Source organism: Delphinus delphis, chromosome 17 (genome assembly GCF_949987515.2).
Source record: "Delphinus delphis chromosome 17, mDelDel1.2, whole genome shotgun sequence".
Classification (NCBI taxonomy): domain Eukaryota; kingdom Metazoa; phylum Chordata; class Mammalia; order Artiodactyla; family Delphinidae; genus Delphinus; species Delphinus delphis.
The window spans coordinates 1,648,195-1,672,350 of record NC_082699.1 but is presented as its reverse complement, the minus strand read 5'-3'; the positions used below and the strand labels follow the sequence as shown (position 1 = coordinate 1,672,350).

General features: G+C 43.1%; 1 protein-coding gene across 2 annotated transcripts in view; it reads right to left on the bottom strand.

The window, feature by feature from the left end:
• The window catches only part of SNTG1 (syntrophin gamma 1), a 460,317-nt gene extending 446,668 nt beyond the window's left edge, over nt 1-13,649 (bottom strand). For both annotated transcript variants that reach the window (XM_060035135.2, XM_060035134.2), the window contains exon 1: nt 12,982-13,649. The gene's annotated coding sequence lies outside the window, so the exon portion shown is untranslated. The remainder of the gene's footprint in view (nt 1-12,981) is intronic.
• Between the last annotated feature and the right edge of the window lie 10,507 nt (nt 13,650-24,156).

Genomic DNA, 24,156 nt, shown 5'->3' with positions numbered 1-24,156 from the left:
CATTCTCTTGACATTGTCTTTCACAGAGGAGAGGTCTTTAGTTTCAGTGAAGTCCAACGTATCAATTACTTCTCTATTGGATCGTGCCTTTGGTGTTGTATCTAGAAAGTCATCACCATACCTAAGATCATCTAGATTTTCTCCTATGTTGTCTTGTAGGAGTTTTATAGCTTTGTGTTTTGCAGTTAGGTCTACAATCCACTTTGCATTAGTTCTTAAAAAGGGAGTAAGATATATGTCTAGATTCATTTTTTTTTTTTTTGCATGTGGATGTCCAGTTGTTCCAGCACCATTTGGTGAAAAGACTCTAGTTATTTTTTATTAATTTCTTTTTTAATTAAAGGTATTGGCCGAAGCCCATGCTCTTAGAATTTGAAACGTTTGAAATTTGGCAAGGTTTCCTTTGTGGCACAATATACGGTCAAGTTTTTGTAAACGTGTTTGTGAAATTCTAAACAATATAACTTGTCAGTACAGTTAACCTTTCAGTAGCACGGGGGTTAGAAGCACTGTCCCCCACCTCCCACTGCTGAAAATCCACCTACTGCTATCCCTGCCTCAAAAACGAAGGAATTAATAAACAACTCACCCAAGGGCAGGAGGCCGAAACAGTTTGGACAGAATCAGGAATCAAACCCTAGTTCTTTTGATTCCATGCATTGTGATTTCTAATCGAACACAAACTTTTCCCCACGCTTAGCTAATTTAAAGATCTGTAGAAAAGGAAAATACAGTACTATATTTATTGAAAAAGATCTGGGTATAACTGGACCCACGGCGTTCAAACCAGTGTTGTTCAAGGGTCAACTGTATTCTGTATCTGTACATATTCTGTACAGACTTTTTAAAGTTTGCATACCTGTATCCTTATTTTTTGTTATGGAGTGTGTGGGGTGCTTATAAAACCAAGTAAATATGACATTAAGGAGAATCTCTTCTTAGAAAATCAATAATTAGGTGGGACCATTAATGAATGGCTTAAACTTTCATTAAGTCTTAGAAAACGTATTGTTTTACACCTATTACATATCAGAAACCAGCGCTCACAACGCAAAACTAACTGGTATAAAACCATCATCATTCATCAGTGGAAAGCCAGAGTTTAAACAGTATTACTTGTTCAAAATCCTTTACTTTCTCCAGTCTACTGCCTGCCTTCTCAATATCATTAATGTATCCTGTTAAGCATTCCGGTGAACTTACACAGAGATATTCCAGTTATATAGTCCTGCATAATGAACTACTCCCATGCGAATGTTCGTTCATAACACCGTTATTCATAGTAGCCCCAACTTGGAAACAATCCAAATATCCTTCACATAGCACATGGGCCGGAAAGCTGGTGCATCCGAACCATGAACTACTACTCAGCAATAAAAGGGATAAACTTCCGACACATGCAGCTACTGGCGTGGATCTCAAAGGCATTATGCTGAGTGGAAAAACAGAAGTCAGTCTCAAATGATCACATACTATACGACCCCATTTATATAACATTCTCAAAAGGACAGAATTCTAGAGCTGGAGCATGGAGAGGGGTCTCCAGGGGGATGGGGAGTGGGTCCCATTATTAAGGGTTAGAATGAGGAACTTCTATTTCAGTCACATTCTATGTGACAATGGTTATGCAAATCAGCACATGGGGTACATGAGGTATAGGACATAGAACCACACAGACGCAAATGAGTTCAGATAAAAACTGATGAACTGTAAGTAAGATTCATAGCCTATTTGATGGTATTGTGCCAGTGTCAATTTCTGGTTTGGGCACTGCACTTCAATTATCTGAGATGCTACCACTGGGGGAAGCCGGGGGAAGGCTCCACCACAAACCATCTCCGCCACTTCCTGTGAGTCTATAATTATTTAAAAATAAATTAAAAGTTAAAAAGGTGATTATCCAAATATAGCATTGCTATCCCTAGCAGCATCTCTGATGGACATTCAATCTCACTTGCCTGAGACTTTGGAAGACTTAACAACTTGTATCTTTTCTAGCTTCTCGCGTCCCAGGTTGCTCGTTTACTCTGAACTATGAGTTTGTAAGGAACCATAAACAGTATTCAATTTTCCTTTACCATCCTTGAAGCATCATCGTTGATTAAACCATAATTTATGGTTCTATTTCACTAAGCCACGAACTAAATTTGAACCTTTCCCCAAAGTTCAGAAACGTTCTGAGGGTCAGCTTCCTAACCCGGTCACCTGTGAGCACATTTCCGGCTCTACCTTGCGATGACTTCACGACTCTAGGTATCCTTGCTTTGCCTCATTAGACTCTGGCCTTCTTATGGCCAGAGACCAAGCCTCGCCCTTAAAAGGAATCTATACTGTATCATCCTGCATGCTGAGGTGGCCCGAAAATACTGGGACAAACAGAAACTGCTAAGTTATGAGCTATATGTGCATCTCCTCATGCATATTCTGACCACTTGACACTGAAATTTAGATTTTGGCGACGCCAGCGAAGCAAGAATTGAGCACCGATTATTTCTAACAAAGTATTTTTTTTCTACAAAGTCCATTCAACTTTCTTTATGAAAGACTCAAAAGTTTTAAATGATTGAAACACTGTATCTTTAACATGAATAGTGCTCTGTAATTCCACATATTGTAGAACCTTAAGAAGCGTTCAGATGCTTCTTTATCAGTTATATAACTAAAATGTTTACTAGTTTAGCAGAGCTAGTTGATATACACTCATCCCATTCATTAAAATTCAACCCACCTTGAACTTTCCTTCAGAATATCCTAGAACATGACAAAACCACAGGTATTACATAAACACATATATTGCTTTAACAATCCGATATACAGACCTAATGATGTTCTATAATGTCTTGATTCAGTATCATCTGCTAAACATTTATTGCTAATTCGCTTTATAACATTCTTTATTAAAAGTCTTTAAAACCTGCAGCTGCATCCATCATTATTTCCTCAATATAAAGACTACTTTTATAAATGATCTCCTTGTTCGAAATACTGCCATACAGCTCACAAACTCTTTGTTAGAAGCCAGAGAGCTTTTATCCTTTAGGAAGAGAGATGCTAAGTAATTCATTAGATGCCAAACCCGTTTTTGGCCACATTTCGGCTTTAATCCAAGGGGTCAACTTCTTTGTTCATTAATAATAGTTATGACATAGTCTCAGGTGGATGCCCAGGGCTTTCATCCATTGGGGGACCGTCCTGCTCCTAGGATTCAATCTCTTAATGTGCATCCTCGATAAACCTGAAAACGCTCAGGGATTTGGCCAAGCCAAGCGCGCTGACGAGCAGCTCGCATGCAAATATTCTGGAGACACACGTGGAAGGAAGAGACGGCATCGCATCTGGAGTCTTGTTCATTCTGCTCAGGAGAAAAGAGCCTGCTGGGGGATTTGAATGCTTGCAAAAATGATGTAAATGATTTCAGCCTCCATTTAACTGATTATTCTATGATTACACTGCTTTTACACAAACCCTCCCCCCCCGAAAAAGAGAAAACTTCAGAGAAATAAAGTTCCAATACGATTTAAAGAAATTTCGTTTTTGTTGAAAAAAGCCCATTGAATTCTGTGTAATAGAGTTGCTTATTTCTCAAAACAATTTCATTTATTCATAAGCATGACTGATAAATCAATATTGGTGACAGTATCCCTAAACAATGCAGGATACCTGCGAGTTAGTGGGTAGGAGAGTATGCAATTTGTATGCATATACTGCCTGGAATATGACCATTTTTCAGAAACTGTTCTCTCCAAGATAGCCAATGATCTACATCTGGACAAACCCCAATGCACTTGAATCTTTATTCCTTTTCGCTCCCTGCAGTGTCAACACTATTAACAATCTACTTTTTTTCTTGAAACTCTGTTTTCCCTTACACTTTTCTAAGTGCACTTACATAACCTTCTCTCTCATTATTTCTCCTTCCCCAAATGTTCATAAACTATTGATTTTTCCCTTCATTCTCTCAAACACTTAATGTATTTTCACAGCTTCAGCAACGATCTCCATTTTGACAGCTCTGAGCTGCATATGTCAGGGTGTACCTCTTTCTGAAACCAATGGTTCCTTCCCCTGCTATTTGGTCCTTACACCCTTCCACCACTGGACATGTCCCAAGTCAGGTGTGACACCTTTCCTTCCAAAGAAGCTCATTTTACGTCTACATGCATTTGTGTTTACCAAGCACCTGGCAGGTATCAAGCACATGATCTCATCTTGATTCTTCCCTTGTCTTTTAGTCCATCACCCATCACCTTACCATCCAGTCTCAACTGACTCATTGCTAACCTTTGCCCCATCAGGTCATGTTCTCATCACCTGAAACCTGAATCACTGCAGTAGAATCAACCCTGGTCCTTCCTGAAGGACAATTCCTCTAAAAGATGACATTCAACACGTGATTGTCCAAAAACCTCCCTATTTGTATAAGATTATGGTTAAGATAATACGCGAGCCCTTCCCAATCCGTGAGAATCTAAACCTTTCCAGTTCCTTAGCCAGTAAAAGTTAGTAAAATATAATTGCTTACTTTGTTTTTATCATAATTTGAAGCAAGTGAAGCATGTAATTAGTGGGACAAAAGGTATTTCTTCTTCCCAAACCACCTATAAAGTATGGAAAATATGAAATATTGACACAAGTCTTAATTTTGACTCAATGTATGGAGAATCATTTAACTTTCCCGGACTTCAACTGTCTCATTTGCAACACAGGAATGATAATGTTTGCCTCTCCTCTCAGTCCTGCTGTGAGAATCACATGTGAGATGCCCGAGAGAGAGAGAGAGAGAGAGAGAGAGAGAGAGAGAGAGAGAGGAACTTTCACAAAACTGCTAATGCCACACAAAGTGGGGGGATCTTACTGAGAAGGGGAACTAGAGAAGGCTGGGTCCCCTGGAACATACTTATATGGCCCAGGAAGACTTCATGCAACAATGAAATACTCTAACTTCAGGAGTTTCCAGAAACTTACTGCCATGGAAAGAAAACACAAAATGAAAAATAAAAATGCACTGATGATGGATAACTGGCAAATTTTATTTTTCGTTGATCACTTAAAAGGTTTTATAAGTAGAGAAAAACAATGGGCTTGGAGAGAGAAATGAACAGCCTATTTCTTTATGAATGTAATGAATTAGATGAACACCCTAATCTCACTTCCCTTAGCTCTAAATGTACGCTACCATATCACTGCTTGGTCATATGACCTGCAATCAGTGGTGAAGTATCCGGACAATTGGATTAATCTGCTCTTAGGAGTTTTACTTCTTCACGGTTAAAACCAGAGCAGAGAAACAAAAGATAAATAGTCCAGCTAAACTGGTGCAGGCTTACCACGCGATACGTGAGGAAACACCATAGAAAACTGTTGAAAATACAAACAAACACAGAAATAACGCTATCCAGTCAGAAGTACTAGTATCCACGTTGGTCTACGACTCTTTGCGCCCTTTGGATACTACTCATTTCTGAGTAATAAAGTGAAAGGACACCCACAAAGCTGGGGTGCATTCATTACATTGAAGGTCACATTATGAACATTTCATCTTAAAACGTTCTTTAAAAACAAGCTTTTAGGGCTTCCCTGGTGGCGCAGTGGTTGAGGGTCCGCCTGCCGATGCAGGGGACACGGGTTCGTGCCCTGGTCCGGGAAGATCCCACATGCCGCGGAGCGGCTGGGCCCGTGAGCCATGGCCGCTGGGCCTGCGTGTCCGGAGCCTGTGCTCCGCAAGGGGAGAGGCCACAACAGTGACAGGTCCGCGTACCGCAAAAAAAAAAAATAAAAACCAACTTTTAGAGAGACAATAGCCCATAAGCCCACCTTTGCTGAGTATTCCATCCATAGCAGATACAGAAAATGACCTAGAAATAGCTGGTAGCTTCTTCAGTGCCATTGTAGCAGACAGCTGCTCTTCTTTCTACCGTATAATATAACCCCCCTTTTTCTGAAAACTGCACCAAAATTTGTATTGGAGGGAGGGGGCTTTGCATTTAACCGACCATAGTCAACAGCTGATTATCTATTTCTCTCTTGGCCTTACAGTTTGTCAAGGTTTCCGTCTGAGTTACAGTCGCTGTTGAAGGTATCAGACGACAGAGAGTTGGGGAAGAGGTGGTGGAATAAACACATCATGGAATATGGTTGATACGGCTTCATTCCTACTTGTTCTATGCACTCTTTTTTCCCACAATATTTTTGACCAGTCAAAGAAACAGAGTATTTATTTCTTCTCAGCCACTCCTCATTTTTTGAGATTTATTTTCTTGTAAACTTCGAAAAGATACTATGATGAAGTTTTTTTCTACGTCATTATTCATTCTCCCATTTTTTTTTTTTTTTTTTTTTTTTGCGGTACGCGGGCCTCTCTCTGTTGTGGCCTCTCCCGTTGTGGAGCACAGGCTCCGGACGCGCAGGCTCAGTAGTTGTGGCTCACGGGCCCAGCCGCTCCGCGGCATGTGGAATCTTCCTGGACCGGGGCACGAACCCGGGTCCCCTGCATCGGCAGGCGGACTCCTAACCACTGCGCCACCAGGGAAGCCCTCATTCTCCCATTTTTAGAAAGAAACAGAGAGGCCTGGAGAAAAGCTGATGAAATATGTCAGTTTTGGTTTTTAACAAATGCCACTGAAATTAGAGAAGTCATGGGTCTACAGGCTCCAGGACCCGGAAAGCATTCTGTGCCGAGTCCAGCTTGTAGTCCGTTTTGTTCCAATTAAATTAGGTGAAAACGAGGAGATTTCACATAAAATCTGGGCTGTATCTCCCAGGTTTCGCTCTAACTGAGGAGAGCCAGAGTCAGGAGCTTTCTGCAGGGCTTGCCCTCCGAGGTCCCACTGAACGGCCAACCTGCCAGAACCCGGCAGACACTGAACTTACAACCCATGCGAAGAGATGCAGGAATGGATACACAAACAGAAAAGGAAACACTCTAGGGCAAAGCATGAAGAACTGGGTAGCGGTGAGCATAGTGTGTTTTAGACAACATACAACACAAGGGATTCATCTGAAGAAATAATAGAACAATTGTGGGTTAGCTGATCAATATGCAGACTGGCCCAACAAGGCCCCTGGGTATCAGAGGGGGATTGGTTCCAGGACACGCCACGGACACTGAAATCCACGGCTGCTTAGGTCCCTTGTGTGAAATGGCGCAGTGTTTGCCTATAAGCTACACGCACCCTGCTGTATACTTTAAATCATCTCTAGATTACTCACAATACCTCATACATTGTAAATGTTAGGTAAATAGTTGCTAGTGTGCAGGAAATTCAAGTTTTGTTTGGGGGAACTTTCCAGAATTTTTTTTCCCCAAATATTTCTGATCTGTGGTTGGTTGAATCCAAGGATGCAGAACCTGCAGATATGCGGGTGGGCTATACTAATGAACACCACCTTGAGTGAGCTCCTGCTGTGTACGGACAGCGGCCCAGACGCGCCTATGCCTTGTTACACTAACTGTTCCCAACGGCATATTGAGGTGAAACTGTCTTTTGTTTCACATATGGAAATAAAGAGACTCAGAGTTTACGTGCTTTGCCCAACTTTGTACAGTTACTGAGTCTCTATACCAGGATTCAAATTCATATCTATCTGATCATCAGTCGCATGTACTTTTCACCGTAAGAGTATAGGGTCCTAGTCAAGAGAAACAGTCTGCAGGAAGCAGAAGGAAAGTTTCTGAGCTCAACTAAATCTGTAGGTTTTTGTTTTCTAATGGACGTGATAATGATTTCCCAAAAGAATCAAGAAAAGAGATGCGCTATTAAGGTAAAGTGACTTACCCAAGGTCACATAATCTGTTGAGAAAACCCTGTTAGACTTTAGACTTCTTATGCACTCGATGCATTTTTAATCATGCAATACTACCTTCTCACTGACTTTCTTAAATTTCTTAATCTCAGATACTTACCTATGTCTTACCATGAAGCCCCTTGAGCAGGTTCAGAGGATGCATTATTCTTTTAAATAGTTTTGTCTGAGTAACGTATTACTGTTAAAATTCTGGTACCATTTCTAAAAGACTCATGTTTTATGTTAATTTACTTTGTGAATTTATCAGGTATCTTTTATAAAATTAAATCTGCAGCTCTTTGACATTTTGAGTGAACGGCAATACATTTGCTAAATATAAATACAGTTATAACTACTTCACAAATTTAAATTTTAAAAATGTACCTGACATTTAAATTTAAAATTTAAATTTTAAAAATGTACGTGAGTACGTACATTAAAGGTGATAAAGAATTAGCCACTTTTCTAATGTACTGATTTAACGATTGTTTTATTTAAAAAAAAAACTTATTTCAGCTTCACTGATCATTTGAAGACCAAATTCACGAAAATCTAAAACAATCTTCTGACGCTTCATGTGTAGAATGTGCTGAACTAGCTTCACAATAATGATTGAAAGATAAAGTTCTTGGTCACATGACATTATTTTAATGACCTTTCACTGTCTGCTTTTTTCCCATTCTTCTTCCTCTGTTGTTTCTTTACTTTTTCTTTTTTGGTAAGTGATAACAAATCAAACCCCAAAAAAATCATAATTGTATCACAAACAAGGCATTGTTTGTGATTATAAAATTTTCCATTTCTGGTTCAGTCAAATAGTTTAACCACAAAACTATATGGAGACTGACTATAACACCAAATAATAATTTAGATTTCTCAAACTTACTATTGGTATATTTTCAGTGATAATCTAGAAATCTATACAGATGAAAATGTTTAAAGGTTACATTTAAAAAACCATAGCTACTTTTAAAACTCCAACTGATGAAAGAAAATAAGCCATGAGATATTGCTTAACTGGAGGATTTCTTGACGACACCTATGAACAGAATCTCAGCTCTGGACTAAATCAAGACCACATCCTTACAAAATGTCCAGGGTACCTACACAGACCAGCCCCACGCTGTCCACACTTCACTCCATCTTCACTAGCCACTGAAGCAAATCAAAAGGCTTTCTGGATGTATTTTCAGACGTTGAGTTTTTAAAGTCCACTTAATCCTTTGAGTATCCTTATTGGTATAACTAATGATAAATATTAGTTCTCCTTTACATACCCGAAAATTATGACAAAAATGCAGTGACTGATTCATTTAAAGTCAAAATGAAAGTACAGTTGACCCTTGAACAACATAGGTCTGAATTAAACGGGTACACTTATACCCAGATTTTTTCAATAAATATATTGGAAAATTTTTGGAGATATATGACAATTTAAAAAAACGAACAGTGGAAATGCACAGCCTAGAAATATCGAAAAAAATTAAGAAAAATGTAGGTATGTCATGAATGCATAAAACAGACATATATATAACATACAAAACATGTTGATGGATTTGCTTATGTTATTAGTAAGGATTCTGGTCAAGAATCGGCTATTAGCAGTTCAGGGCTGTCAAATGTTATATGTGGATTTTCAGCTGCACGGGGTGTTGGTGCCCCCGAACCTCAGCATTGCTCAAGGGTCAGCTGTAATTAAAATGAGCTTGGGTCATGCTGATCTAGGCTCCACCGTTTGGTATAAAACATGGTATCAATTTTGAATAATAGATGTTTTAAAATCAGGTCCTCCCTGCATTAAAATATTTTTCCATTGAAAATTTCCAAGAAAATTGATGCTGAATTAATGAGAAAATATTATATTCCCTACATTGAAGCTCTTAAATGTAAGAGGCACGTCGCCATACAGTAATCAGAAGGGACTCTTTTGATAAAGGAAGGAATGATTGCTACTGGAGACTATTTATAGTAATTCGAAGATACTGCATCTGAGTTTCCAAAACACTCTTGAAAGCATAGTATCGAGACTGTCCAATATTCCACGGAGTACGCATCTATTCAGTTATGCACAAATACTTAGCTGTCAACCACATACAGAGGATTGCGGCTTAACCGGTAAGTAAGTATCCCCGTAAGTAGTGGGTTGGGTGACTTGTCCAAGCTCTTACGACCAGCATTTCAAGAATCCCCATCTTCTGACTGTCAAACAGTTCTGCTACGTCACAATGCATAACATATTTTATACTGCAGGATGCTGTCTCTTACCATGCATGCCATGTACAACTCATTCTGCTAAGCTAAACGGGACAAAAATACGAAATAAGAGATCTCTCTCCACTTGAGTGCTAGTCTATGACTCACCGGATGGGTTTCAGGGGCAGTTAGACAACTGTAGAAATAACTTCTGACTTAAGATACACTTTTCTTCGCTGGTGGCTTTTGCCTTCCTGATAGAATTGGGTGAATAAGCAGGTTCCTTGCCTGGAATTTATATCTTTTAATTGGTACGAAAATAACAGTCAATTCTTGAAGGCCTTCTTAAATTCCATAATAATCACCTCACACTTTTACATTTTTTGTAACTATGTACATAACTTGGTTCAAACCCATGCAAGCAATTCCAAAGGCAAACTGGACGTTCAAATCCACTAGGATTTGATGGTCAATAGATACATTAGACTATCCAATTCATATTTAGATGGTCTAGACAAAATTGACTGACTTTTTATAATATTTTTATAATTTAAAGGTTCAAGCCAGAATTCTCTGTCCCACTCTCATACATACCATTTCTTGTTAAAAGAAGAAAAAGAATTGAACAGACTCCAGGGCTCATTTCTAATTATCCTCTGGTCCTATACGGTATACACTTTACATTTTCCTGGTTGTGCGATCCTATTTCACTTTTCTCTTTTCTCTTTTGAATCTCAAATATAAGCAACACAACAACACTGATCCCTCCCAACAAAACTCCTTCCTCTGGGAAGGGGTGTTGAATATTGTGTCTGGTACTCCCCGAACCTCGTGCATCCTAACAGACCAAAAAAACATCAGGAAAAAGAGCTGTTTTTAGTGGGATATGGATGTCCTAGAATTAAGTATTGATCTCTCTTTAAAGACAGGTGATTCTGTGCAAAAAGAAGGTTTGGTTGCATTAGCCCACCCACTCCTTTTTTGGGGCGGCATGGGCAGTTAGAGATTAGAATTTCCACAGACATTAAGTTGGTTTACAAAGCTCTGTCTCAATGTAACGACATTTCCCCAGAGATAAGGATTGAGGAAAGCTTCCAGGCAGCTTGCCTGAGCTTGGAACGGTGAATGAGTTATTTATTTCTGTAACCAAATCTCCAAAGGAATTAGGCCAGGAGAACTCTTACTTTGTGCTGTTTGAGCCACATTTGGAGAAAGCCTGCCCCCTCTGCCACACAGAAGGTAACTGCGGCCACGTACCCACAGGCCTGCTTCCTGGAACACGTTCTCCGCTTCCATCTTCTGCTCTGCCCACCAGGGGAGTCTGTCTGGGCTATTAACTGACAACCAAACTAAGAGTCTAACAGTAGGTTTTAACTCTCTTAAAACATGATTGATCAGTCCACGTGGTAATTTCACGTTCACATATCTCAGATCAGGAAAACAAGCAAACAAAGGCCAGCTGTGCCAGGGACACACTGTAGGTCCCCAGGACACACTGTAGGTCCCCCGGCAAGGAACCCAAGTCAGCAGTGCATTTCTCCTCCTGAGATTATCATTTCCGACCTATACAGGGCAACGGAGCCCCCAGGGAGCTCGGTGGCACGGATGCCTCTGCTCTCTTTCTGCTAAGCAAGCAGGTTCATGGTAAATGGCAGGTGACAGTTGAGAACGATGTTTCCTCAGAGTGCAACTGCTGCCCTCAGCCAGCGCAACACGGGGGCGCCCATTTTAACTGCCTCAGAGGATGCTAGCGATGAAACTGAGAAGAGGGTAGGTATGGAAATGTATTTTAGTATCAGTTATGGGTGACCTAAGAAATTAAAAAGAAAACCCGAAGAACTGTGCTTTCTCAAAGGGCCCAACTCTCTCCACAGGGTTGGCTATGCTTACAGCATCACGTGTGTTTAAAGGATTGTCAAAGTCTGCCCTGCCAAGGCAAGCCCTCCACTCACTGAATGTGCCCATCGGAACCCATCGAGCTCTTAGTGAAATGTCAGGCATGGGCTGTAAATCCGTGCAACTGCCTTTACCCAGTGAACCCTTTCTATTAGAGCAGAATGTTTATCAAGGTCACTGTGAAAGACCGTAGTTTTAAAGCCCCAGGCGAAGACTCCAGAAGTAAGAATTAACAGAAAATAGATTTAATTAAGACGTTAAAGCTTATGGTTCATCAAGAATCTCTTGGCCCCCTCATCACTTTTGGGATTTCAGTGACAAATGCATTCTGTATCACTAAGAAGTCAGAATGCTATGGAAACCCTCTCTCCTGAAAAGCACGCTGAAGGTCCTCATTCTCTGCCCCTGGCAGATCTGGTTTGAGCAAGTAGTCTTAAGCTTTGAAAGGCTGGAAAGACAACACTGCATGAAAACATGTGTTTTTCTTTAGGTAAGATCCACAGGTGCAGGTACACTCGGGGTTGGTGCAGAGAGAGGGATCAGGTGTGTGTACGCATGTGTCTGTTCTTGCGCACAGCCTGGCACATTATAATCACATGAAATATATTAGATGGTTAAACCGTCACTACTAGTAACTTTTTGAGGCTTGCATACTATGTAACACAGGATCAGCTTAAACTACAAGCATAATGCCAAGAACAAAAAAATAACAGAACTCTTACAAAATGACAGATTGTATTATTTGGGGGGAAAACACGACACACACATTCAGAAAGATATTAGCTCATCAATAAAAATACCCAACTAAGATTTTACTATACTGATAGAAGCTTATCCATATATATATATATATATATATATATATATATATAATTTTGAATATTCTCATCACACAACGGACTTCAGAGAAGTAAAATATCCAACTGCTTTACTAGGCAAGATTTTCCCAAAGATCATTATCCAGGAACAACCATGTAAACATCAAATTCTTTCTCGTCTAATCCACAAGGCAAAAATAATACTGTTGCAATCTTTCTGTTAAAATCTTGGTGGCGGGGGGACCGTTTTGAGTTATCAACAAGCAGAAATAATAGTATTATCACTTACCGGCCAAGTAAAGGAACTGGAACTCTTCCAGCTTCTCTAGCGTCAGGTTGTGAGTAGGTCTGCAACCTCGTCTCACAAAGCTATTTCCCGAACAGGTGCAGCGCTCTCACGAGCATCCTGTTTATCTGGAGAAGCGCGAGCCTTGGAGCACTCGGACCCCGCCTGCAGAGCCCATGGTTTCTCAGCGGCTCGGAGAACTTCGGCCTCACTCTTCGGCCCCTATCCCTCGGGCCCCCGGAGGAAATTATTCTGGAAGTTGCTGCGGAGAGTTTGATCCGTGGAACAGGAGTGCTCCTCGGAGCCCTGCTCGGGGGTCGCAGCAGGGAAAAGAAGGCTCCTTTCCGTCGGTCACGGACGGGGAGGGGAGCGCGGGGGCACCGGGAGACGCAGCCTCTTAGCTGCGAGGCGCGGGGAGCCGGGCTGCCCTTGGCGAGGCCCGCGGCGGCGCAGTCCGGTCGCGGCGGCGGCAGCTGGGTCCGGAGACGCTGTCCATCCCCTCCGGTGCTGAAGTCAGGGGCCCGAACCCTGGGCCGGGCCCCGCGCCGCACTTTTCCTCGCCAGCCAACGCGAACGGCTGCTCGCCTTCCAGGCTCGCCTTCCTCTGGCGCTTCCTCTCTGGGTAGCGGCGCGCTGGCTCTCCAGGATCACAGTCCCATGGTTATTCGGTGGCACCGTTTCCGGACAGTATCTGACGGTGGAGGTAGGAATCCGTGGAAAATCAGATCTGAGCCGCTCCTGACTTTTCAGTGGCCGCGAACGAGTTTCCTAATGCTAGAAACGAAAGGAAACGCACGCACACGCGCGCGCACACACACGCACGGGAGAGGGAGCGGGCGTGTGTGTGTGTCGGGGAGGGGGAGAGTAAATATAGATTATGTACCGTGGAAAAGCCAGAGCTTCTCTGGGTCTCTCATTACGTAAGATGGAAAGGGCTATTTTGGAAGACTCCACAATCCTGACCGCCAGTTAGGGGAAGCAGATGTGAATTCTGAGAAGCCCCATTTGAAATTCCTAGGTTAGACACAGCAAAGCGATCGTGGATTTTTCTTAGACCCTCCAAGCAGAAACGATAGGTTACTGTTACATGAAAAGACAGAGAATGAAGGAAAAAGAAAGGCACCCGCTACGTTGCGAAAGGCTGCTGGATTGGCTGGGGGTCCCCAGCTGAGCCGCCGGGGGATCGGGCCGGACGCGGGTCGCCGGAGCGCCGGGCGGCGAGACTGGCCAGGCAGCGGCGCGCGCCGGGCGCGGGCTCCTTCCCGGGGCCAGGCTGGCGAGCGCCTGCAGCCTCGGCCCCTGCAGGGCGGCAGGGGAAGCCGAGTGCTCAAGGATCGAGCCGGGGTTGAAAAAGTCAGCGGGAAGACTCGGCTGTCCCCGCCCTTTCAACGCCGCCACGACGCGCCGCCCGCCCGCCCCCGGCCCGGGTTTCCGCTCTTCAGCCCGGCTTCTCCTCGCTGCCCCCAGGCCTCGCCGGCCCGTCGCTCCCGCGGCGCACAGACCCCACGTCCGCCCGCTGCACCCGCTCGCACAGCCGCTGGTCCCCGCACCGGGGAGGGCGGGGTGGCTGTCCCCGGGCGGCCCCCGAGGGCTCCGCCACCCACCTCGGGAACGCGCGTGGGGTGAGGCGGGGAACTGAGATACTCTGCGTTGAACCTGTTAGGAAACTGGTCAAAATCACGTCCACGCGGACCCGTAGCCAAGAGGGAAAATGGAGCTGGGGGCGAGGGTCGTGCCCCGGCCCACCGTTCCCGGCACCGAAACTGTGAGCGCAGGCTTCTGCGCCCGGAGACCTGGGGGGAGTTCAGGAAGGAATGGAGGGGTGCGGGGCGAGGCGGCCGGAGCGGGTGCCAGGCGCCCTTCCCGCCGGGCGCTCGGATCCCTCCTGCCCGGATTCCGACAGCAGAGGGAGCCGTGCGCGCAGCGCCGGCCTCCACGCCGGCCCCGGGGATCCGAGCCAAGGGGCGGGCGCCGCGCCGGGGGGCTCTCCCGGGACCGGGCTGGTGGGGCGGCCAGCGCGGCGCCTATGGTTCCCCGGAGGCGAAAGGGGACTGAAGCGGGGTCCCTGGGAGTGCAGACCGGACAGGCGCGCTATTCAGTTCGGGAAGCCCAGGCTTTCCTTAGACTGCGAGCCGCCGCCGCCGCCGCGCCCGCGCGTCCCGGTAGCCCCCAACCGCGCAGCCGGCCGGCTCCCGCCGGAGAAGGCCCTTGGGGGGCGGGCGCGCGGGGCGGGACAGGAGGCGGGGCTGTAAGTGGGGAGGCGGCGCGGGGGGCGGCGCGCAGGGGTCCCTCCGGCTCCGGGCGGCTGGCGCTGGGGGATGCGCGCGGGAACCTGCACGCGCAGCGAGAGGGGCGCGTCGCCCGCCCTCTCTCGGGCCTTTAACCACTGGCGCTGGCTGCAGGTGCCGGTGGGCCTCTCAAACCGCGTCGGATGGAGTCGTCTGGCTTCTCCGGGACACACGAAGCTCCCTAGGATATTGTTCCCTGGGGCGAATGTGGAAGCGTGTGTTTTGCTTTACGGTCCGTGTAAAAGTAGACGGATTGCCCAGCATGGTGGTACAGGAAGTTTCCCTTTTCCCTTGGACTCGTGTAGGCAAAACACATGCCTCTTGGATGTGCACAAGCACGTACATGTCACCTCCACAAATAAGTTTCAGAAAGTGCTGTTTTTGTTAGAGGACGGAAACAAACCTCCTCCAGCGAGGACTACGCTCGCCTAAGGGTGAAGACACTTTTCTCCGCAGAATTTAATCCACCGGATGCAATTGATTGCTTAAATGATTTTCTCCGGACATGTAGAAACAAGAACAATAGCAGAAATTTAACGCATCAAGTAAAAGAACCGCATTTAAATGAGGCGCAGAACACGAGGATGTGACTAATTAAAAACATATGCCCTTGATTTTTCAGACCCGGAGGAAGAGATTTCTTGTCCAGCGCTGGCTGACGTGGGCGCAGAGCCTGTCGGTCCTTCCCCTTCCCTCTCTCTCTGCCAGGAAAAGAAAACAGAAACAGCTGATTAATTTGAACTGTCAGTCCCAGTAAGGTTATATTAGTTTGATGTCTTTTTTGTTGTTGTTGTTGTTTTGAAGAAGCAATATCTACTCCCAATTGTCTTCATCAAGTTGTGTAACCAGTTATGGAAATTAACATGATGAAAATTAAATGCAGTCTAACATCTGATGCTACAAATGAATAGAACAAAGTACACAAAACCAGGGGACAGATAAACTGAGATGAAATATTTTAAGAAATTTCACCCTTAAAGCAGTTTTTTAAACTTTATTTTAAATGTGAATTGTCATTCTTATTTTAAGTTATCGTTATGTTTAGAATGTAAACATAGTAAAATGTGAATGTAAATCATCAAAACAATACAACATATGAAGCATAAGTTTCACAAGAAAATTTTGTGCCCCAGCATGTGAATCTGAAACTAGGTCCTACAATCTCGCTGCTTACAAAACTAGAATACAGTTTCCACCCACCCAGCCCACTGGGATTCCTTCACAGTGTAAGAGTCTTAGAAGACATTAGCTGGTGAAGCATTTTGTAAACAATTTGAAGTCCTTTGGAGGAGGGAGTTTGAAATGCAAATCAAAACCTCCCCCCAATATGATCTAGAGTAACAGTCATTGTCTATGAAACTCTGTGACACTGGCTGTGTCACTCACCCAGCCTCCTAACTATTTTGAGTCATTTTGACTCCATACGTAAAATGTCTGCTAACCTCTTCGAATTGTCATACGCAAACAATATGTGTAAAACTTCATATACCCTGGTATATTTCTATTAAAAATAGGTAACATTATTATCTATGGAGTATCCTTTGGTTGCTATTTCTACACCTCGATTTCAAGCGTGGATAGGTAATTTAGGGTTTCTGTTTTTGATTAACATATTTTTCTTATTATTTCTGTGCTTAACTTCATGCCTCCTGTTAAAGATAGGGTTACATGAGTCCAATACCCACATCTGAACCCTTCGCAATTCATGGTTTCAACAGGTCTAGGATCATTCCAAGTCGATTTTTTTATTGTGTTCAAGTGCAACTGAATATTACTTAACTATTACCAGTTATTTCTGAGTTGGAACAATGATCCTATTTATTTCCTTCTGTGGGTTTTCTAATGAAATATTGCTGAGTTTAATATTGTTTTGACCCCTTTTTATATAAGAACCTCCCCTCAAGACATACCTTTCCTTAGCCAAGGTGTTCTAGCCTGCTGAGTCATCATCAGATAAGTCTAGAGGGCTTCAATGACAAACTGAAATTACAATGGAGCAATCAGACCAGACGTACAAACATGGAGTCCGGAGGCCATTAAGGATCTGGTCTCAGACATGTCCTTGCACCGCTGAGAACTTGAACTTTCTCTGAACTGCACCAGGTCCAAGGACACCACCAGCCGTATTCAGGAGAGCACCTGCCAGCTGCACCCGTATGGTCTCAAGGTGACTTGTGACTATGCGACCATTTCAGACCCCAGCCGACCCTGGCTTGACAAGCAGCCTTACTTCTGACAAGCTCCAGTTGTAACTCTTCATGAACAGCTCATGGAACCAGCTGTAACCTTGCAGTCTTTCCTTTATAAGCCTCCCCCGTTCTGTAGTCGGGGACACAATTCAAGTGCTTCTTGAATCTGTGTCTCCCCGGCTGCAGTCCTAACAAACTCCAAATAAGCACCTCTTTATTTCAATCAGGTCTCCATTTCTCAAATCTTGGCTAACAACCTCATGTGTTTCCTTCTGTATTAGTTGAGCTCAACTGACTTTAGTTACACGAAAAAGGTGGATGTAATTTCAGAATTCCACTCAAATTAACTGAAGTGCAAAAATCCATCGGTTAATCTGTTTATCCACTGGTCAGTTGGTGGACACTTGGGTTGTTTCCAGGATTTGGCTATTAGCAATAAAACTGCTGTAGCTATTTGAGTACAAAAAAAAAAAAAAAAAATCCATCGTTTAGATTTGTGTGTTTTTTGTTTCAGGGGAGGTAACAAGTAGAGGTCAGAGAAACTCAGGAAATTAACCACAACTACCCCGTGAGGAAGATTTCATTTTAGACAATGATTCCCTGACCTTAGCTTTTTATTTTTTACTTTCCTTTTCATAAAAAGAAGTTGAGCATAACTTGCTTGAGAAAGAATGCTACTTTCTGCTACATGGTAAGTTACTAAACTGTTTTGAGTCTATTTCTTCATTTCAAAATGGAAATAATGCAACCTACTTAGTAGAGTTGATGGACAGCAGATGGCCGGGAGCTCCACGCCTCTCCGACACACAGAAACAGTGCCTTGGAGGACTTTCTTGTTCATTAGCATCGAGCAGGGAACATTGCTTTATTCAAAGTGCATCCATGTGAATAGTTGCTACAAGGATGTAGAAACCACGACAGGTTTTGTCTACAGGTCATCAAGTCACACACGGTGGCAAGTTGCTAACCGTTGACAAAAAATAAAACTATCTTTAGAGGACATACTATCAATTCAGCGTATTTATTACAGCAAATATTTTTAAACTGCCTAGTGATATATACCCTTCCTAATAAGCATACATATACGCTTTTTAAAAGTAGCTTCCTTGGGGCTTCTCTGGTGGCACAGTGGTTGAGAGTCCGCCTGCCGAGACAGCTCACGCAGGTTCGTGCCCCGGTCCGGGAAGATCCCACATGCCGCAGAGCGGCTGGGCCCGTGAGCCATGGCCGCTGAGCTTGCACGTCTGGAGCCTATGCTCCACAACGGGAAAGGCCGCAACAGTGAGAGGCCCGCGTTACCGCAAAAAAAAAAAAGTAGCTTCCTTTTTGAAAAAACACACGTGTATCATGTCTGTGTGTGCAGACATGTGTATGTACATGACCGGATGCATGCCTATGTCTATATATGTAAATAAAAATAAATAAATATGATATTGATACCTCCAACTGGTGCCCAGTCATTTACAGAAAAATGTCCTGGAAATATTGTCTGAAGGGTCTCATTTACCATTTTACATTTCTCTCTTTCTTTTTAGCCCCATCTAACTAGACTTCTCTGTCAAGGTCACCAGTGCTTTCTTTATTTCTGGATCCACTGGTCATTGCTCTGCCTTCACTAAGTTCAGCCCTGTTACCAGACTCCAGAGCAGACTTTGATCCATTTGGTGATTCGCTCCCTGAAACCGTCTTCCTGTAGCTTTGCTGTGATGTTTTTCTCACACGTGGCTGTTCCTCCTCAGTCTTCCTTGCTGGGAGCTTCCAGCTCAAAGCCCTTAATGTTGGAAACCCACATGACTTCGTTCTTGGGCCACTACTCTTCTGTCTCTGCATTATCTGCTTAAGTGATCTCATCCAATGTCAACTGCCATTGCTTTTAACATCATTTAGATGACACTGACCCTTAAATCTGCCCACTGAGCTCCAGACATATAGAGATACGAGTTGCATATTTAAGATGTGTGCTTGAACGCTTACTAGAATCTCAAACTTGACCTGCCTGAATCAGCAGGTCCCCAACCCCACGCAGCTGTTCCTCTGACCACACTCTTCATCAAGTAAATGCACTCCCCGCCACCACCCAGTTAAACTTCAGAGCCAACAACCCATCTCGGTGTTCATCCTCCCTCATCTACCAGGGAATCAGCAAGGGCTTTTGCTTCTGTTCCTCAAATATTTCCCAATCCACCCACTTCCGCTAGGACAACTTTTTTCACTCTAGTGCAAGCTGCTATAATTTCTTATCTGCCTGAACGCCGTAGTCCACTAATTTATTTCATGGTAGCCAGTTTTCCCCGGTTCCTCTGTACAGCAGTTGGAATGAATTTTTGGCAACATGAATCCTTCCACGTCATGCCTTTGCTCAAACCCTCCCAGGGGTTCCCAGTACAATGGGGATAACACCCGGCTTTGCCAGGCTGATGCTGGTCCCATCAACCACACTCTCCTGAATCACCTTCATCCCAAGTCGTCATATTGGCCAAGCTCAGTCCTGCCTTAGGAACTCCGCTTGTGCTATCCCCCAACCCTGAAATACGACCCCCCCACCCCAGATCTTTACAAACCAGGCTCCTTCTTTTCCTTCAGGTCTCAGGTCACAGGTCACATTACCAAAGAGACCTCCCTTGACCAGCCAGTTCAAACAATCCCGTTCTCTTGGAGTATCCATCGATTTGTTTTAATGTCTTTATAACAGATACCACTCTGGGGACACATTAGTGTTTTTTTCTTGTTGATTTTCCTTTCCCGCTGCAACCCAGGCTGCAGAGAAGCAATAACTTGGGAGGACCCCTCCTTAAAACAGTGTCCAGCACATAGTGGGCTCTCTGTAAATGGTTGGTAATAGAATGATTAAAAGCAGAAAGTCTGTGATAATTGCTAAGAGTACAAAATTAAACAAAATGATGTGTCTGCTCTTCAAACCTGGGAAATATTTGTTATTTACAGGAATAAAAGCTTTAATACTATGGTTACTTTTTATAACAACGGCTTTTAGAAAATATGCTCATCTATTTTGAAACTATCAAAGATGCATTTTCAAGGTTTAATAAGGATTTATTCTTAGATTCACCTCATATGCTTCTATAATTAAACTCTTCAGTCTAATTAACTAGATGGATATTCATGTTTAAAATTACTAAAATTGTTCATTGTCTGGAAAAAACAAAAGTAAGTGCATGGGCACAGATTTTATTCTAAACCGTTCCCTCATTCTCTTTGATCTACATTTGTAACACTTTCATGATTTTTGCTTCTGTAGAAAGAATAGGTAAGTAATTATTTTTATTTGTAAAATGCATCTACTATTATAACAGCAAGTATAATGACTATGGAAAAGTTGGAAAAGAATGAAGAGAACAACCTGGTACATCCTACAAGTTACATCACAATTTTAGTGTATTTTTTCCTAAACATGTTTCATTGTATCATCCCACCTCCCATTAAGTATCACAGTATACTTACAATTTTTATTAATACTTTTAATTTGACACAATATGCAAGATTTTTCTATGCTGTTATAAAACCTTTATAATCACTTTTTAAAGGCTTTTTATGTGGAAATAACATAATTGGCCATACCTTTGTTTTAGGACATTTAATGTATTTTCAGACTTCTATATTATTTATATGAGTAATTTCAGCAACATATCTTTCCTATCATTTGCATTATTTTGTGTGTGGGAGAGACAAAAATGTAAATAATGGTTTTAATTAGATGCTTGTTTTATGGTTCATAATATATGGTGTGTGTGTGAGTGTGTGTGTGTGTGTGTGTGTGTGTGTGTGTGTAAAAGAGAGGAAATTACCTGGCCTGCTCTGTCTTACTCTGTCTAGGGAGATCATCAACCGTTAACCACATGCACATGATAAATAAATGCTGCTTCGTGTTATTCTCTCTAGGACCCACTATACAGAGTTCCCGTGTGAGCTGTAGCCTGATTTCAGGTTAATACATGTAATGTTTCCTTGAGACTCGCTCTCTGGGCTTATATTTGTCTGTTTGCTCTTTCCACTTATATTTGTCTGTTTGCTCTTCCACATCTTAACATGTGCTGTCATATTACACACCTCTTGTGATATTAAATTTCCAACTGCTCACGAGGAAGACCGTCTGCCTCTTAGAGGTATACTCCCAATTACCCAAGAGTGAATTCTGTAAATGCCACAAACAAATGTCAAATCACCCCAAAATGCCACTTGAGTGAGGTGAAAATACATTCTCAGCCGTGCTTCTCTGGGTGATGACCACTGAATATCTTTGAAGTTCTCTCCAAGGTCCCTCCATGTAAAGTTCAGATAGACTGTCTCTTTTATTTTAAGTACGATCATCCCAAACATAAACTCACTCAGGTTTTGATAGCAGACAAAAGACAGGTAAACACAAAGCTTTTCACTTCTTTGCTTTTTTAATACATATATATTTATTCTTCAAAATGATTGGAACCAAACACAATGCCAAAGGCAATGTACAAAAATATAAATTTGTGATGGATTCCCATAACTATGGATTGCATATAATACAAATATTGTGGTCTTTTCACACTGACTTATTGCTTTGTCATAATTCCGTAAATGAAAGAACAAACTTCTGGCACTGATGCAACCGTATGCTGTGCTCTAATCTGTCTACACAATAGACCGCATGACAGCCTTTGGCTCAGAAACACACACATCTATCTATATTATCTACCTAGCTAGTGGGTTGATTGAATTAACAAATTTAATCAATAACCTCTCTGTATCCATACTTTGCTATGAGACTCTGCAGTTTACATAAAGAGTTGGGATCTATTTCTCCGCCCCTTGAACTGGGGTAGTTTTGAGATCTGTTGTTACTAATAGCAACAGAAATGATGCTGTGTGCATGCCAGATCGGGGCGTCAAGAGCCCTTGAACCCTTCGGTTCTCTTTTGAACTTTTCCCACCTGGATAACAAGGACAACATCACGGGGCAGAGCTGGGTCCTCTCAGCTGACACTGACCCAGCCCAGCCATTCCCCAGCTGTCCCCCAGCTAGCCACAGACAGACCTTCTAGGCCACCTGAGATTAGATGACCCAGACTCCTGACACTAAGTTTCAGGATAGTTTGTTTCATGTCAATAACTAACTGAAATGATACATTTTACTTGGAGTCCAAATGTCACATTTTTCCCTGAATCCTTTTCCAAACAACCTGAATGAAGTGGTCACATCTTCCTCTCTGCTTCTATAACAGACTTCTTTTTAATTTCTTTTTTCCTGTAATGAAATCAATTGAAGTAAGTACATTTAAAAGCCCAACTTACCATTCTATAGCACTTTTTACATTCACTCATACTTCCTTTTGTTGTTATTTTGGAGTTTTTTACGGCAAAGTGACCTCTCCCTGGAAGCTGACACTCTACAAGGTCAAGGCCACCGTCTCTGGGGTCAGAATAGCTGCACACTGAGCTGCAGAGCCCTTCTCCCTGCAGCCCCAGGTGGCAGCCCCGCGCCCTGAGCAGGTGGCAGCCCCTGGTGACACCAGAAAGGCAAACCGCCGAGGCCGCCTCAGGCCCCCGCAGCCCTCGCGCTGCAGGGAGACGGAAGGCTCTGAGGACCTGTCGCCGGAGACAGGCTCGCATGCAGCCTCCTGGAAACGGCAGGGCGGGTCGGGCAGCGGGAGGACACGCCTACAGCCTGACAGACACAGGAGAAGTTCAAGGCAGAAGACCGTGCCTGGAACTTGTTATTCCCAAGAATAAGCAGTGTGGCCTTCAGATTACATTTAAAAAGGAAACAAACCAAAGAAAACTATAGAATTTCCAACTTATAGTTAACTTGCTTATACCTTGAGTATTTTGGAAAGAATTTCTGCCCCAATTAAGAATTAAGATGAAAATACGTCTCACTGTCTGAAAAATGCAAGAAGTATTGTGTCTTGTTAAAATCTATCAAAATTGGACATCCCTGGTGGCTCAGTGGTTGAGAGTCCGCCTGCCGATGCAGGGGACACGGGTTCGTGCCCCGGTCCGGGAAGATCCCACATGCAGCGGAGCGGCTGGGCCCGTGAGCCATGGCCGCTGAGCCTGCGCGTCCGGAGCCTGTGCTCCGCAACGGGAGAGGCCACAGCAGTGAGAGGCCCGCATACCGTAAAAAAAAAAAAAAAAAAAAAAAAAAAAAAAAACTATCAAAATTATGTCTGACATAGCTTTCTGTCTCTAATCATACAATTATAGTAGTTTAAAGAACATTTTGGGACAACTTAGCTTAGCGGTATAATAGCAAAATGTTTTAGGACATTAAAAAAAAGTCTGCTTTTAATGACCAGAACATGGATCAGCTAGTGTAAAATCTTAACAACAAATAGAGCCAAAGCATTTTAAAGGGTCCAGTGTAAGAGCTGGGAATTTTAACGTTAATATGTATTTTTTTTAATATTTGATATCATTTAATACTTTACACATGTTAAAGGAAATTTTGTATAGGGTCCTAAACATTTACTGTTTTGTCTGCATGTATTCTACTTAGAGAAAAACAAATATATTTCAGGAATTAGTGGAAAACCGTAGAATTCACCCACAGAGAACAGAGAACACTACATCTCGTGTCCACAACTATTGTTATTTTACATCTACAGCATAGTTAGTACTACCCCAGTTTTGGAGACAAATATACGCATATGCTTTATTTCTGAATTTGTATGCAATGAATAAGCAATGGTATGGAAGAGAAAAACACGGGC